Below are 18198 nucleotides of genomic sequence, written 5' to 3'. Positions count from 1 at the left end.
ATTAAAATGTATTGCAAATTTAAATTGAACTGCTGGAAAAAATAATAGAAATATCATTTTTTCCTGTATTTAGGCTGTCACACTTAGAATTTTAGAGTGTTCATTTCAAAAGAGACCATAAAACCTTCTTCCTTTGATTTCTTTTCTTATTTTTTTTTCCTCCTCTTCTGGATGAAAATGATGACTTTAAAATCACTTTTGAGCATGCACTTTTGAGGAAGGAAGCTTTCCTGCATTGTTTGAGCTTCAGATGCTGGATAATACCCCTGTTTCAACTGCCAAATCATAGAATCATAGAATCAGTCAGAGTTGGAAGGGACCACAAGGACCATCTAGTTCCAACCCCCCTGCCATCCCCCTGCCATCATCTAGGGACACCCTACCCTAGAACAGGCTGCACACAGCCTCAGCCAGCCTGGCCTTAAACACCTCCAGCCATGGGGCCTCAACCACCTCCCTGGGCAACCTGTGCCAGGCTCTCACTACTCTCATGCTCAACAACTTCCTCCTCATGTCCACTCTAAATCTCCCCACCTCCAGCTTTGCTCCATTACCCCTAGTCCTGTCACTCCCTGATAAGCTAAAAAGTCCCTCCTCAGCTTTTTTATAGTCCCCTTTCAGATCCTGGAAGGCCTCAAGAAGGTCACCTGGGATCCTTCTTTTCTCCAGACTCAACAGCCCCAACTCTTTCAGTCTGTCCTCATAGCAGAGCTGCTTCAGTCCTCTGAGCATCCTCATGGCCCTTCTTTGGACATGCTCCAGCATCTCCATGTCCCTCTTGTAATGAAGGCTCCAGAACTGGATGCAGTACTCCAGGTGGGGTCTCAGCAGAGCAGAGTAGAGGTGGAGAATCACCTCCCTCACCCTGCTGGCCACACTTCTTCTGATGCAGCCCAGCATCTGGTTGGCTCTTTGGGCTGCAAGTGCACACTGCTGACTCATGCTGAGCTTCTGGTCCACCAGCAGCCCCAAGTCACTCTCCTTAGGGTGCTCCCCAGCAACTCACTGCCCAGCCTGGATTTGTGCTTGGCATTGCCCCGACCCAGATGCAGGACCTTGCACTTGGTCTTGTTGAACCTCATGAGGTTGGCTTGTGCCCACCTCTCCAGCCTGGCCAGGTCCCTCTGGATGGATCCCTGCCCTCCAGCCTGTCTGCTTCACCACACAGCTTGGTGTCACTCAGTGCCTCTGTGCATGGCATCCATGAAGATGTTGAATAAGACTGGATCTGCCTATGGCATGATGTATGAGATAAGGTGCCTGGTCGATGAAAAAGATGATTCATGGGGAAAAGAACAAAGGAAATTGGACACATTTTTGTCTTATAGCTATGTCATGATGCGTTTTATTCAGGAAGTCCCAGCCCAAGAAGCATCTTAAAGAATCAGAGAGGCATAGAGCTTTAAAGTTTGGAAGGGACCTCCAGGCATCATCAGGTCCAACCTCCCTGCCAAGGCATGATTAAAGTCGAGAAAGAATAGATTGTCTAGCAAGGGGTCCACAGGGCAGCTCTGCAAGGAAGGTATAATTCATATCTTCTTCTTCAAGAACTGATCTGTTTATCCAGAGGGACTGGGACAGGTTTGAAAGGTGGGCCCATGCCAACATCATGAAGTTCAACAAGGCCAAGTGCAAGGTCTTACACCTGAGTCACAGGATCTCAGAACATCAGGGGGAGGAAGGAACCCAAAGAGATCATCAAGTCCAACCACCCTGCCAGAGCAGGACCATACAATCTAGCTCAGGTCACAGAGGAAAGCCTGGATCAGGAAGTGTGGCCAGTGGGACAAGGGAAGTTATTCTTTCCCTTTGCTCAGCACTGGTCAGGCCACACTTTCAGTGCTGTGTCCACTTCTGGGCCCCTCAATTCAAGAGAGATGTTGAGGTACTGGAAGGTGTCCAGAGAAGGGCAACAAAGCTGGTGAGGGGCCTGGAGCACAGCCCTGTGAGGAGAGGCTGAGGGAGCTGGGGGTGTGCAGCCTGGAGAAGAAGAGGCTCAGGGCTGACCTCATTGCTGTCTACAACTACCTGAAGAGAGGCTGTAGCCAGGTGGAGGTTGGTCTCTTCTGCCAGACAAGCAGCAATAGAACAAGGGGACACAGTCTCAAGTTGTGCTGGGGGAGGTCTAGGCAGGATGCTAGGAGGAAGTTGTTGGCAAAGAGAGTGATTGGCATTGGAATGGGCTGCCCAGGGAGGGGCTGGGGTCACCATCCCTGGAGATGTTCAAGCAAAGCCTGGATGAGGCACTCAGTGCCATGGTCTAGTTGATTGAGTAAGGCTGGGTGCTAGGTTGGACTGGATGATCTTGGAGGTCTCTTCCAATCTGGCTGATTCTATGATTCTGTGATTCTCCAGAGAAGGAGACTCCACAACCTCTCTGGGGAGCCTGTTCCAGTTGTCTGTGACTCTTACAGTAAATAAGTTCCCCCTTGTGTTGAGGTGGTTGGGGCAATCCCAAGCATGAATACAGACTGTTTGAGAAGTGGCTCAAGAGCAGTGTGGAGGAGGAGTGTCAGCTGATGGAAAAATCACCATTAATTGGTAATGGTCACTAGCAGCCCAGAGGGCAAACATATGCTGGGCTGCATCAAAAGCAGTGACAGCAGAAGGATCAGAGGGGGATTCTGTCCATCTGCTCATGTGAGACCCCACCTGCAGCACTGCTTCCACTCCAGTTCTGTTGCCCCCAGCATAAGAGGGACATTGAAGTGCTGGAGTGGTTACAGGGGTTTGCATGCAGATCAGAGGGCTGGAAAACCTCCCCTGTGTGGACAGGATGAAAGAGTTGGGACATCCTAGTGAAAAGAAGGCTCTGGAGAGATCTTAGAGCAGCCTTCCAGTACCTGAAGGGAACCCTACAAGAAAGCTGGGAAGGGACTTTTAACAGGAGCTTGTAGTGGTAGGATGAGAGGGAACAGTTTGAAGTTTGTGGGTGGCAGATTTAGACTGGTGATTAGGAAGAAATTCTTTCCAGTGAGGGTGCTGAGACACTGGAACAGGTTGCCCAGGGAGGTTGTGGATGCCCCAACCATGGAGGTGTTCCAGTCCCTCCAGTGTGTCAACCAGACCATGCAGTTTGGTGTCATCTGCAGACCTGCTGAGAGTGACTCAATCCTACTGTCCATGTCACTGACAAAGATGTTGAACAGTCCTGGTCCCATTACTGGCTCCTGAGGGATGCCACTGCACCTCATAGTCCTGTTGAACTTGGTCTCATCTCCATTGTTTACAGAGATCATAGAATCATAGAGTGATCGGGGTTGGAAGGGACTTCCAAAGGTCATCTAGTCCAACCCCCTCTGCAGTGAGCAGGGGCATCCTCCCCCTGCCCCAGAGATGATCTCAAAGTTGTGCACTGTATTCTCTGCAATACAAAAGGAGTAGGCTGCAGCAGCAAAAGCAGAAGGAAGTTACAATAAACTTTCTTTTGCTTGTTTAGACAAGCTGGGTTGCTCCAGGTATTTGGAACCTGTTCACTGCAGTTTGGCTCACGTTTGCCCACTGACCCATCACTCTCTCAGACACTACAGGTTGGAGAATGTTGAATGAGCTAGTAAGGTTTTTTTGTTTCACAAGCCTCAATCATATTGGTTTCTTTCAGGATGTGCCAGAAAATGTTTAGGTCACCCACTGGCAAGAGATTCTGCCTTAACTGATCACTCAATAAAACTACAAGCAGACTTCCACTCAACAGACTTTCATAGTTAACATTTATCAGAGACCTTTTGTTTGCCCTCCACACTCAGGACCTGCTTCCTTTTTGAGATAAATCATAACGAGATATGCCAGAACTGAGACAGCATCTGTCCATCTACAGTTCTTTCCTTCATCTTGTGCAACTGTCCAGAACATGTCACCTGTTCATAGACACTGAAAAAGACATCTGAAAAAGTCATCCTCACTATCAATACAGACAGGAGGTTGAGGTGACAGAAAGAAGCCATGTGGAAAAAGGACTTGGATGAGAGGTTGCACATGAGCAGACAGTGTGCACTGCAGCCCAGGCCAATGCAGTTCTGGGCTGCATCCAAAGAAGCACGACCGGAGATGGAGGGAGGGGATTCTGTCACTTTGCTCTGGTGAGACCTCACCTGGAGGACTGTGTCCAGCTCTGAAGCCCTCAACACAGGAAGGACATGGACCTGCTGGAGCAGGTCCAGAGCAGGCCATGAAAATGATCAGGGAGCTGGAGCAGCTCTGCTACAAGAGCAGGCGGAGGGAGCTGGGGTGGTTCAGCCTGGAGAAGAAAAGGCTCCAGGCACAGCTAAGAGCAGCCTGCCAGTAGCTGAAAAGGGACTACAAAAAGGCTGAAGAGAGACTGTTTGCAAAGGCTGCAGTGACAGGATGAGGACAATGGTTTAAAATGAGAGCAGATTTAGATTGGATGTGAGGAACAAGTTCTTTAGCATGAGGGTAGTGAAAGACTGGAACAGGTTGCTCAGGGGAACAGTTTGAGGCTCCAAACCTGGAGGCATTCAGGTTGAGGCTTGACAGGGCTCTGGGTGACCTGATCTAGTGGAGGATGCCCCTGCTGACTGCAGAAGGGATTAGACTGGATGACCTTTGGAGGTCCTTTGTGAACCCAGACCATTCTAGGATTCTATGATCTCTGCCTCAAAGACAGGACAGTCTGGTCTCACACAGAAATCTCCCATGAACAACTATGCCCTGAAATCTACCCAACACTTCACCTCGCCGCGTGCAGAATCACGCTGGGTAAGACTTTCTGCCCTCACTGAGAACCAATCTCTGCTCAAATATGACTCTATCTAATGCTGTCATAGAGATCAAAAGCACTTTAATTCCAAATGGATTGTTAGGATCACCTGTGCAGCAAACCCATGAAAATCTTCCCAGCAGTGATAAGCCACTGATGAGACCTAATGAGAAAAAACAATCAGTTTTCAAGTCCTTTAGAGGGCTTTAGAGGGCAGATTAAAAGAGCAGTTCATCATAAAGGCTCACACTGGATACAGAAGCTTTTGAGGCTTTGCTTGAGACTGCTTGAGGGAGCAGCTGTTACACAAATGTGTGCTTTCACAAATTCATGTTGCTACTTTAACTTCTCTCTCCTTGGGATTTATTAGGCTATCAACTGAATTGCTCAACTGACTGCAGCATTGTTATAGTATTTTAAAGACAATATGAGCTTGTTCTACTGTATCTTCTTTGTTCTGGTTCCAACAAATGACACATCCAGCTCTGGGCTCCTCAGTTCAAGAGGGGCAGGAATCTACTTGAGAGAATCCAACAGAGGGGCTACAAGGATACGGTCCCTGGAGGTGTTGAAGAAAAGCCTGGATGAGGCACTTAGTGCCATGGTCTAGTTGATTGGATAGGGCTGGGTGCTAGGTTGGACTGGATGAGCTCAGAGGTCTCTTCCAAACTGGTTGATTCTATGAATCTATGAAGATTCTGGAGCACTGCCTGATGAGGAAAGGCTGAGAGACCTGGGGCTTTTTAGTCTGCACAAGACTGACAGGGCATATAATCACAGAATCACAGAACCTTAGAGGTTGGAAGGGACCTTCAGAGATCATTGAGCCCAACCCCCTTGCCAGAGCAGGATCCCCTAGAGTAGTACACACAGGAATGCATCCAGGTGGGTTTGGAAAGTCTCCAGAGGAGACTCCACAACCTCTCTGGGCAGCCTGTTCCAGGGCTCTGTCATTCTCACTGTAAAGAAGTTTCTCCTTATGTTGAGGTGAAACCTTCTGTGTTCCAGTTTGTGGCCATTGCTCCTTTTCTTATTGCTCTGCACCACCAAAAAGAGATCAGCCCCATCCACTTGACACTCACCCCTCAGATATTTATAGACTTAGATCAGATGTCAGGTTTCCAGGTCCCATTCAAATGCTAACACTATCTTTCATCTTTCAGATAATACCCTTTCAAATTCATCTGCTCACCTATTATCTGGCAAAAGAGCTACAGGTCACATTAAAGTTAATTTATGAAATCACTGCCGTGAAACCTCACACCAGCCTTTGGCTTCCACATATCCAAAAGGCTGGCAGGCTGTATCACATATCCTTGCAAGTGCTTTTCATTAGAATCAAAAACAAAGGTGGCTGCAGTGCAGCACAACAGCTGGGTTTGAAGAACAGCAAGTTTCAGTCAACCTTAGTTTCAAAAGGCCCTTGAAACCAGGCTTTGCCATCACAGCACTAATCTGCAAGTTGTGAGCTTCTGCCACTTCAGTGAGACCTCACCTGGAGTACTGTGTCCAGCTCTGGAGTCCTCAATATAGGAATGACATGGACCTGATGGAGCAGGTTCAGAGGAGGGCCATCAAAATGATCAGGGGGCTGGAGCAGCTCTGCTATGAGGACAGGCTGAGGGAGCTGGGGTTGTTCAGACTGGAGAGGAGAATGCTCTGGGGAGACCTAATAACAGCCTTTCAGTAGCTGAAGTGGGGTGCAAGAAGGCTGTAAAGGGACTGTTTGCAAAGGTCTGCAGTGATAGGATGAGAGGCAGTGGCCTCAAACTAGAGAAGTGGAGATTTAGATTGGATGTTAGAAGGACGTTCTTTACCATGGGAGTTGTGGGACACTGCAGTAAGTTCCTCTGGGAACTCTGGGGCCCCATCCCTGGAGATATTCAAGATGGGACTTGACAGGTGTCTGAGCAACCTGATTTAGAATCATAGAATCATAGAATCAGTCAGGGTTGGAAGGGACCACAAGGATCATCTAGTTCCAACACCGCTGCCATGCCCAGGGACACCCTACCCTAGAGCAGGCTGCCCACAGCCTCAGCCAGCCTGGCCTTAAACACCTCCAGCCATGGGGCCTCAACCACCTCCCTGGGCAACCCATGCCAGGCTCTCACCACTCTCATGCTCAACAACTTCCTCCTCACATCCAGCCTGAACCTACTCACCTCCAGCTTTGCTCCATTCCCCCTAGTCCTGTCACTCCCTGAGAGCCTAAAAAGTCCCTGCCCAGCTTTTTTGTAGGCCCCCTTCAGATCCTGGAAGGCCACAAGAAGGTCACCTGGGAACCTCCTCTTCTCCAGACTCAACAGCTCCAACTCTTTCAGTCTGTCCTCATAGCAGAGCTGCTCCAGCCCTCTGAGCATCCTCGTGGCCCTTCTCTGGACACACTCCAGCATCTCCACATCCCTCTTGTAATAGTGGCTCCCGAACTGGATGCAGTACTCCAGGTGGGATCTTGGCAGAGCAGAGTAGAGGGGGAGAGTCACCTCCCTGGCCCTGCTGGCCACACTTCTCCTGATGCAGCCCCAGCTCTCATTGGCTTTCTGGGCTGCAAGTGCACACTTCTGGCTCATGTTGAGCTCCTCATGCACCAGCACCCCCAAGTCCCTCTCCAGCCACTCACTGTCCAGCCTGGATTTGTGCTTGGCATTGCCTCAACCCAGATGCAGCCCAGATGCAGATGGTGCAATATTTCATATTCTATGAAACATAACCTACACACTCCTCTTGCTAGAAAGTTCATGCTGTGAGTAACTGTGATGCACTCATCATACCCCTGCCAGAACGTTTGCTGTCCTTTTTAAGTTTGTTTACCTACATTAGTGTAAGAACTATGTTAGCATTGCTGCTACTGAGCTGTTGCAACAAGGCACAGAGTGTGTGGACCTCCAGCCTCAAAATAAATACAAACCTGGCAATGAAATAACTGGCAAAGAACAAAATCTCAGCATAGAATCATAGAATGGTTTGGGCTGGAAGGGACCTCCAAAGGTCATCTAATCCTACCTCCCTGCACTCAGCAGAGACATCCTCCACTAGATCAGGTTGCTCAGAGTCTTGTTGACCCTTGAGTATCTCCAGGGTTGGGACTCCATCTACCTCCCTGGGCAACCTGTTCAGTGCTCCAGCACCTTCATGCTAAAAAACTTGTTCTTAACATCCAATCTAAATCTGCTCCTCTCTCACTTCAAACACTTATCCCTCATGTTAACCTTTGCAAGCAGTCCCTCTGCAGCCTTCTTCTGTCTGCCTTTGTCATTGTATCTCCATAAACTGTACCCTTACAGTCCCTCATTAACCCTTTAAGTTCTATATTCCCTTCGAACATTTTGAGGCCAAGTTTATGTGCTGGTCTGAGACTAAACGGAATATTTTACTGAGAGAAATTAAATCCTTAGCTGTAAGAAAACATAGAATCACATAATCAAGCAGGTTGGAAGAGACCTCCAAGATCATCCAGGCCAACCTAGCACTCAGCCCTAGCCAGTCAACTAGACCATGGCACTAAGTGCCTCATCCAGCCTTTTCTTCAACGCCTCCAGGGACAGGGACTCCACCATCTCCCTGGGCAGCCCATTCCAATGCCAATCACTCTTTCTGACAACAACTTCTAACGTCCAACCTAGTCCTCACCTGGCACAACTTTAGACTGTGTCCCCTTGTTCTGTTGCTCGTTGCCTGGCAGAAGAGACCAACCTCCACCTGCCTACAGCCTCCCTTCAGGTAGTTGTAGACAGCAATGAGGTCACCTCTGAGCCTTCTCTTCTCCAGGCTGCACACCCCCAGCTCCCTCAGCCTCTCCTCACAGGGTTGTGCTCCAGGCCCCTCACCAGCTTTGTTGCCCTTCTCTGGACACCTTCCAGTACCTCAACATCTCTCTTGAATTGAGGAGCCCAGAACTGGACACAGCACTCAAGGTGGCCTGACCAGTGTTAAGTACATGTACCCTCTATCACCCATTTTTCTGCTGAGAAATGCAGCTAGTCAAAATATAGATAACACACTCATTTCTCACACACTGCTCAGCTCCCACTTCTGGCTGTGCCTTCTTTCTGGCCGTCTGGTCTCTGTGGCTGCCTCTGCCTTAACTCTAATTTGATCTAACCCTTTTCTCCTCTAACCTTCTTCTTGTCTTTTTGACATCTCACCTCAGATCTCCATATTTATCACATGAGATATATATGGGTTTATCAGGTTATTTCTGAATCACAGAATCATAGAATCAGCCAGGTTGGAAGAGACCTCCAGGATCATCCAGGCCAACCTAGCACCCAGCCCTATCCAGTCATCTAGACCATGGCATCAAATGCCTCATCCAGTCTTTTCTTCAACACCTCTAGGTGGGCTCAAGGGAGGGAAACAGGGAGGAGGGAAGGGAGGATTGGGTCAGGAGCCCCCCTGGGGACTTGATTGCTTTCTGGGAGGGGTACTGTGTTTCTGTATTACCTTTAACTTGTATATATCTGTATATGTTTGTGTATATCTGCCTGTATATTCTGGTAAGCTACAAATTACAGCTTCATTCCTTAACTTTCAGGTGGCTGAGTGTAGTCTGGGTGACCTTCATAAGTGAGGGACTTCAGCTCTTCTGTGCTCTTGGTGCCTGCTTTTGCTCCGTTGGTGGACAGAGTTAATGGAAAGCCACCAACTCCTGTCCCACAAATCTTGACTTTGTTTTTTTTTTCCCCCAAACTGTTGAGCAGTTTTGGGACAAATCCAGAAATAGTTACAGAATTAAGTTAAAAGTCTTTTACTTACAGTAGCTCAAAGGATTGCATGTTTTCTTTTTCTTTAGTCAAAGCCTTTGTAGAAATGCATGGCCCTGAGACAAAAGGCACTAGAAGGTAGGTAAAAGTCTTGCATGTGCAGTGAGGGCAGAGTGTCTACTTCTGTTACATCTTGTTTCCCAAGGCAAAGCTGAACTGGACTTGTCTGCCCTATGGTAGTCCTTGTTGTGGGAATTTCACCCTCACAGAAGAAAGCAAATACAAGAGCAGGCCTGTGGTTTTTGCCAAGTGCATTTCTCCAGAGAGCATTTGTGGAGAGAGGGGAGGGGGCTCTGCTGTCCAACAGAACTTAAATTGGGACCTTTCAGCAGCTCATGATGTTGCTTGAAAGATAGAGAGAGGGAAACATCAACAACAACAACACAAAAAATGAAGAGCTGTTGAGAGAAGTTTCCCAAGTGAAATTCCAGTCTCAGAAGAAAAGGAAAGGGAGCACTCTTTTAAAAAAACAAACTACTATAAATTAGAGCTCTATAAACTGCTGTTGTAGAAATGAGATAAATGTAGGGTGGATTCATCATTGAGAAGTACCTTCTCCTGGTATGTGAGCTATCTGCAAGCTTCTGAAGCTGTCTTCACTAGACTACACTAGAGGAGCAAATAGAATGGCACATATCTCGCTGTACATGTGTTCCTGCATGGGAAAAATCCAATTTAAATCTCTGGAATATCATCTCTCTGCATTCTGTTCTGAGACAGACACTTGCCTTTAGAAAAAAAAATCTTTTCTCTTCCAGTAGGACAAGGAGCAAACAACATTGACTGCAAGCAACCAAAATCAAAATTTCTACTGAAGTTTCTACAGAAAACTGAGCTGTTTCAAACATCCTACTTCTATTCTGTGAACAAAGAATCATAGAATCAAGCAGGTTGGAAGAGACCTCCAAGATCACCCAGTCCAACCTAGCACCCAGCCCTGTCCAATCAACTAGACCATGGCACTAAGTTTCCCATCCAGTCTTTTCTTGAACACCTCCAGAGATGGTGACTCCACCACCTCCCTGGGCAGCCCATTCCAATGCCAATCACTCTCTCTGGGAAGACACCAGAAAAGAGAGAAAGGAATCAGAAATTTGAGAGACCTGAACAGATCTGTGATACTGTGATATCTTTTTTTTTTTTTTTTTCCGGTTGGCTTTTTTTTTTTTGGTCACAAAATTGTCTTAAAGCCATTTCATGAGTTTTGTGATAACGGACATCACACACAACAAAGCACACCTGCCTTGCCAGGACAGCTCAATGAGTCAAGGATTTTGCAGCTGTAAAATTCATTCCCCATCTTTCAGTGCTCTGCTGGCTGTCAAACTAATGCACATTCCATGATGCATGAAGCAAACCACTGGAGAGAGAGGGGCAAGAACCACTTAGGTCACTGATCCTGCAGCTAATACTATGGCAGAGTTTGGATTTGTCAAGTCAAGTTTTCTTCATGTTGTGATCAGTTCAATCTCTTTGGCCTAGAACCTTATTCCATTCATTCACCTGATATGAACTGGACCAACTTATCTGAAGACCAGCACTGAAACATCTCTATAGTGTGATAAAGAACACAAGTGCTATGAGGAGAGGCTGAGGGATCATCCAGTCCAACCTTCATCCCAGCATCCTTCATCATTAGATGATAGCCTCATGCACCACATCCACTCTTCTGTTACACCTCCAGGGATGGTGACTCCACCACCTCCCTGGGCAGCCTCTTCCAGTGCCTGACCACCTGCTCAGTAAAGAACTTACTCCCAACATCCAACCTAAACCTCCTCTGATGCAACTTGAGGCCATTTCCTCTTGTCCTATCATTAGTAATTTGGGAGAAGAGACCAGCTCCAGCCTCACTACAACTTCCTTTTAGGTAGTTGTAGAGGGCAGTAAGGTTCTACAGGTGTTGTATCACTTGGAAAATTCTTGCTTTCCATATTTTTTCCCCCTTATATATTGTCTCCAAGTCAGAACAGAGTTAAAACCACACCAAATGAAAGGAGTTGAAAATTTTGAAAGCTCCAACTGAAGTGTTTTATAGGCTAGAATTCATTGGGTTGTGTTTTTTTTGTTCATGACTGAAATGAGACACAGAGTGCCATGAGCAGAACCTGTGTCAAATCATTATTAGGTGTGGGTGAATTCTTATTAGATCATTTTATCTGTACTGTGTGCCATAGAAATCAGATTAAACATCTGAAACAAAAAATTACTGTTCCACTGTGTGAAATATCTCCATTCATAGAATCACAGAATCATAGAATGGTCCAGGTTGGAAAGGACCTCAAGGATCATCCAGCTCCAATCCCCTGCCGTAGGCAGGGACACCTCCCACTAGAGAAGGTTGCTCAAGGCCTCATCCAGCCTGGCCTTGAACACCTCCAGGGAGGAAGCAGGCACAATCTCCCTGGGCAACCCATTCCAGTGCCTCACCACCCTCACAGTAAAGAACTTCCTCCTAACATCCAGTCTAAATTTCCTCTCTGCCAGTTTAAACCCATTACTCCTTGTCCTGTAATTACAAGACCTTGTCAATAGTCCCTCCCCAGCCTTCCTGCAGGTCCCCTTCACATACTGGAAGGCCATTATAAGGTCTCCTTGTATCCTTCTCCAGACTGAAGAGCCCCAACTCTCATAACCTGTCCTCATAGCACAGCTGCTGTAGCCCTCTGAGCATTTTCCTGGCCACATCCCTCTTGTAATGCGGGCTCCAGAACTGGATGCATTACTCCAGGTGGAGTCTCACCAGAGCAGAGTAGAGGGATAGAGTCACCTCCCTCGACCTGCTGGCCACACTAAATGGATTGAAGCCTGAGGAAGGCAGATTTAGACTGGAGATTAGGAAGAAATTATTTTCAGTGAGGGTGGTGAGGCATTGACACAGCTTGCCCAGGGAGGCTGCAGATGCCCTCTCCCTGGAGATGTTCAAGGATAGGCTGGATGAGACCTTAAGCAACCTGGGCTAGTGGGAGGTCTCTGCCCAGGGCAGAGGGTTGGAACTGGATGATTTTCTATGTCCCTTCCAATTTAAACCATTCTATGAATTTTTCAGAATATTTTGTTTGCTTTTTTGACCGCAGTTATTTTTCTTTTCATTTAAAAACCTTTCCCCCTAAATCCTCATAACCACCTATAGTATACATTTTAATACTGCTGTGTCTTGGTTGGATAGGTTGGACTGGATGATCTTGGAGGTCTCTTCCAACTTGCTTGATTCTATGACTCTATGATTCTACCCAGCCCTCAAGGGCTGCCCCATCTGTGCATCCCCCACAGTGCAGTCAATTTGCTGAGAGGCACTGTTTTGGCTTACACATATTTCTGCTGTATTCTATTTTCTCCATGCCTGTGCTGTAATTGCATTTCCCAGCTTTTCAGCCTCAAAGGTTAAAAAAAAATTAAATGAGATGCCGAGAAAGGGAAAAAAAGAAAGAAAAGGGAAAAAAAAAAGCAGGAGGCTCACAGGAATGCCTCATGTAGGCTTTAATGTGCTCCTATACCACTGCTTACTGCCAGGTGACATACTGAACCTCTATGCTGGTTCTTCCCTGAGTGCTCCCTGTTCTTCTGACTGGGCAGCATGAAGTCAAGGGGGTTATGGAGTGAGAGTTAATTCAGGTAATTGCATTTTCCTGCTTCCTGTGCAATGAAAATGCCAGAGCTCTGGGGGCAGAGGATTCCTCATGCGCTTGCGTGCCTTATGTAGTGCACCGTACGCCTGCAGCTGCCCTTCCCTCATTCCATCTGTTTGGAGATTGATGTTGATCTCAGCAAGAATAATGAATGAACTTAGTGTTCAGTACAGTGTTGGCAGCTGATTCAGCCAGGCACACTGCAGGCACATGCTGGTGAGACCCCACTAAGAGTACTGTATCCAGTTCTGGAGCCCCCATTACAAGAGGGATGTGGAGATGCTGGAGGGTGTCCAGAGAAGGGCCACGAGGATGCTCAGAGGGCTGCAGCAGCTCTGCTGTGAGGACAGACTGAAAGAGTTGGGGCTGTTCAGTCTGGAGCAGAGGAGGCTCCCAGGTGACCTTCTTGTGGCCTTCCAGGATCTGAAAGGGGCCTACAGAAAAGATGGGGAGGGATTTTTTAGGCTCTCAGGGAGTGACAGGACTGGGGGGAACGGAGCAAAGCTGGAGGTGAGAAGATTTGGACTGGATGTGAGGAGGAAGTTGTTGAGCATGAGAGTGGTGAGAGCCTGGCATGGGTTGCCCAGGGAGGTGGTTGAGGCCCCATGGCTGGAGGTGTTTAAGGCCAGGCTGGCTGAGGCTGTGGGCAGCCTGCTCTAGGGTAGGGTGCCCCTGGGCATGGCAGGGGTGTTGGAACTAGATGATCCCTGTGGTCCCTTCCAACCCTGACTGATTCTATGATTCTATGATTCTATGTTCTTGCTGTCTGTGAATCTGAAGCCTGGGATAAAATACCTTATTGCAGGAAGGTTTTGCATCACATTGATCTCTGTACATTTCAGTCTATCACCTTTCTTATTACTAGGAGATGCTTCTGTCGTGTTCCTACTTGTTTTGGACTATTTTCCTATCATTATAGGCATGAAAGTAAAGAGCAGGGCAGGGAGCTGGCTAAGGAAAGAGTCGATTTCTAAACAAACTCAATTTTTCAGATTGAAGATATCCTCATCTTTTTCCTTTTTACTTTGCAAATTAAAAGCTAATAGATAGTAACAAGGTGATTTGCTTGGGGTTATTATGTTGGGCTTGTTTATCCTGGAGAAGACTAGGCTCAGGGCAGGCCTTATTGCTCCCTACAGCTACATGAAGGGACGTTGTAGCCAGGTGGAGGTTGGTCTCTTCTGCCAGTCAACCTGACAGAACAAGAGGACACAGTTTTAAGCTGCAACAGGGCAGGTTTAGGCTGGATGTTAGGAAGAAGTTCTTCACAGAAAGAGTGATTTGCATTATAATGGGCTGCCCAGGGAGGTGGTGGAGGCACCATCCCTGGAGATATTTAAAAGGATGAGGTACTTGGTGCCATGGTGTAGTTTATTAGAAGGTGTTAGATGATAGGTTGGATTCTATGAACTTGAATGTCTTTCCAACCTGGTTAATCCTGTGATTCTGTGCTTAGCCTAGAATGGAATATAAGCCTCTAAAAGCATGAGCATATTTGCTGGTTTACCTTCTCATCCCAGCAAAAGGAGTGGAAATGTGCAGAACCACTGAAAGAAAGAGTAAAGCCCAAAGCCCATTCTGCTACCTATGTGCTTGGATCATGACAGGCAGCATCAGAGCTTTCAGGCTCATCATGGAAAGACTGATCCATCTTGATGAATCATAGAATCAAATCATAGAATCATAGAATCAACCAGGTTGGAAGAGACCTCCAGGATATCCAGTCCAACCTAGCACCCAGCCCTATCCAGTCAATTACACCATGGCACTAAGTGCCTCAGCCAGGCTTTGCTTCAACACCTCCAGGGCTGGCAACTCCACCACCTCCCTGGGCAGCCCATTCAATGCCAATCACTCTCCCTGGCAACAACGTCATTCTAACATCCAGCCTAGGCTTCCCCTGGCACAACCTGAGACTGTGTCCCCTTTTTCTGTTGCTGGTTGCCTGGCAGAAGAGACCAACCCCACCTGGCTACAGCCTCCCTTCAGGTAGTGGTAGTCAGCAATGAGGTCCCCCCTGAGCCTCCTCTTCTCCAGGCTAAATGAACATTTCCTACTAGAGCAGCTCCCAGATTTAATACTGTCATTCTTCAAGCTGTTATAATTTTTTTGCTTGTACCCCCTCACAAGTTTCCTCCTTGCACATGAGATTCTGTACTAGAACAAAACTCAACCTATGGCAGACACACAAGGAGGAATACTAGAATCAGAAGATACCCTCCTGGATGCCCATCAATCAATTTCAGGGCTGAAATGAGGGCTGCACCCTGCGATAACTGTTTCCTTGTCAAGATTTCTGCCCAGGCTGTGCTCTGCTGCCTTCACCATAACAAGAAGCAGACACAAGGTCCTGGTGGTTTTTAGCTCTGCTTGTGTTGCAGTTCTATGCATTTGTCAGAATTCTGAAGAACTTCCATCAGTAGCTGAAGTGGTCAGTGTGACCACTGTCATCTCTAGCAGTCCTCAGACATCTCACTGGAGGTCTTATTGCCCTTTCCCTGTGGCAAAGTATCCTACAGAGTAGAAGATTGAATTGATTCAGGCTTCCTTCTGTTTCAGTGAGGCACTTTTCAACTTATGTGATTTTAAATCCTGAGCACAGGCTTGGCGTATAACACGGAATGGACAAGGATGAGAAATGCTTCTCCTTGTTTGAAGACTTGGTAAATAACTGTAAATAACAGAGTTTTATTCACAGCAAGGATATGTTCCCAACATGCTGAAGCCAAGAGGAAATTTCCTATTGACTTCACTGAACTTTGGAGACCCAAAGGAATATTACAACAGTAAAAAAAAATAAGGAAGCTACCATTGTACAATAGCCTCAAGTTTCTCCTGGCAGTGAACATCGACATCCTCTCACAAATATGCCAACAAAGGCTGAATCTCCATGAAGCAGAAGAGACATTGGATGGTTTCATGTCCTTGCTCTGAGGGATTTTAATATCTGTGAACACTCATAGCCCACAGAAGTTTGCTAAGTTCACTGTGAGATCAAAGCTTATTTCCAGACATCCAAACTCCTACTCATTAAAGCCTCAATACTGCATCAATTTGTGCATATGTGCAGTCTGCTCATGTGAGCTAGAGCTACACTTAAGCATGGAGTTCAGTGCCTCACTAGATCTACCCACCACAAAACACAAGCACAGAAAAGCAAGGCAGCTGTATAGAACTTGAATATACACACAGCAAGGATGGAGGTCCACCAGTTAAAGCCCTAAGGCTTGCATCAGCCCACAGATTTCCCAAATCAAGAGACTTTCTTCTTACTAGACAACAAACAAACAACAGAAAACAAAAACCACAACAAAACCAAACCAACCAACCAACCAAAACCCCAAAAACTCCTTTTAAGAGGTTGTGCTTCATATAAACAAGTTTCTTTTAAATGCAACCAAGCTCTTGGGTTTTCAGTAAGTAGAAATCAGAAGAGGTCCACTCATGTCAAAGAAACTGGGCTAGTTAATGCCAGCTGAGAACCTGCATTAAACACTCTGAAGAGGCAGAGCCAGGTGTGAGAGTCTAGATCATCTCTCCCTTAGTTAACAACAAAGATAAAGATTGCCATGGTCTCTCCCTTGTAAATCGACATAGATAAAGATTGCCATGGTCTCTCCCTTGTAAATCAACAAGGATAAAGATTGCCCTTGTTACCCTCCAGGGCCCAGACCAGCTGCCTGGCTGAAAGCTCAGGGATGCAAATCAACAGACCCTTTGTGGACTTCCCGGACCTCAGCCTGGCTTGAATGCCCAGGATGTGCACATCTTATGTCAGCTACCCCGAAGAGAGAAGACTTAGGTGTATTTGGGGTATGGACAGGTGAGCAGCACAGGGAGGAGGGGAAGCCCTCTCCGGTGCTGCTGCTGGACCCCTGCCAATGCATGAATACACAGGAAGATTCCCTGGGGAGCTGCACCTGGACACCCATCTAAAAAACTGTATGAAAATACATGAGCAATGCCTGCCAAAGTGTGCACCTCCACCAGAACACCTCCACCCATGCACCTCCACCCATGCACCCCCACCCATGCACCCCCACCAGAACTCCTGATGAACTCCACAGAAGAACATCTCTGGACCACGCACCTGTCTCTCTCTCCCCCCGATCATCTGTGGCTGAAGGTAACATAATCCCTGCTCTTTTCCTTCCCTGCTTCTCTTTTTCTCCATTGTTCTCTCTCTCTCCCCTTCTCTCTCTCCCTCTGTTTTGTCCAACTTTATCTTTTAATAAATAGTTTTGTGGAGATATCTGGTCTTGCTTGCACCTTAATTTCACAACATGGAAAGCTTTAAGAACAGATCTTATCATCATAGTAGTATCATAGTATCATCAGGGTTGGAAGAGACCTCACAGATCATCGAGTCCAACCCTTTACCACAGAGCTCAAGGCTAGACCATGGCACCAAGTGCCACGTCCAACCTTGCCTTAAAGTGCCCCAGGGACGGCAACTCCACCACCTCCCCGGGCAGCCCATTCCAGTGTCCAATGTCTCTCTCAGTGAAGAACTTTCTCCTCACCTCAAGCCTAAACCTCCCCTGGTGCAGCCTAAGGCTGTGTCCTCTTGTTCTGGCGCTGGCCACCTGAGAGAAGAGAGCAACCTCCTCCTGGCCACAACCACCCCTCAGGTAGTTGTAGACAACACCTGAGCCTCCTCTTCTCCAGGCTAAACAATCCCAGCTCCCTCAGCCTCTCCTCATAGGGCTTGTGCTCAAGGCCTCTCACCAGCCTCGTCGCCCTTCTCTGGACATGCTCAAGCATCTCAACGTCCCTTTTAAACTGGGGGGCCCAGAACTGAACACAGTACTCAACGTGTGGTCTAACCAGGGCAGAGTACAGGGGCAGAATGACCTCCCTGCTCCTGCTGACCACACCATTCCTGATGCAGGCCAGGATGCCATTGGCTCTCTTGGCCACCTGGGCACACTGCTGGCTCATGTTCAGGCGGGTATCAATCAGCACCCCCAGATCCCTCTCTGTCTGGCTGCTCTCCAGCCACTCCGACCCCAGCCTGTATCTCTCCATGGGGTTGTTGTAGCCAAAGTGCAGCACTCTGCACTTGGAGCTATTGAACCCCATCCCA

Source organism: Pogoniulus pusillus, chromosome 4 (genome assembly GCF_015220805.1).
Source record: "Pogoniulus pusillus isolate bPogPus1 chromosome 4, bPogPus1.pri, whole genome shotgun sequence".
Classification (NCBI taxonomy): domain Eukaryota; kingdom Metazoa; phylum Chordata; class Aves; order Piciformes; family Lybiidae; genus Pogoniulus; species Pogoniulus pusillus.
This window is presented reverse-complemented; position numbering follows the sequence as displayed.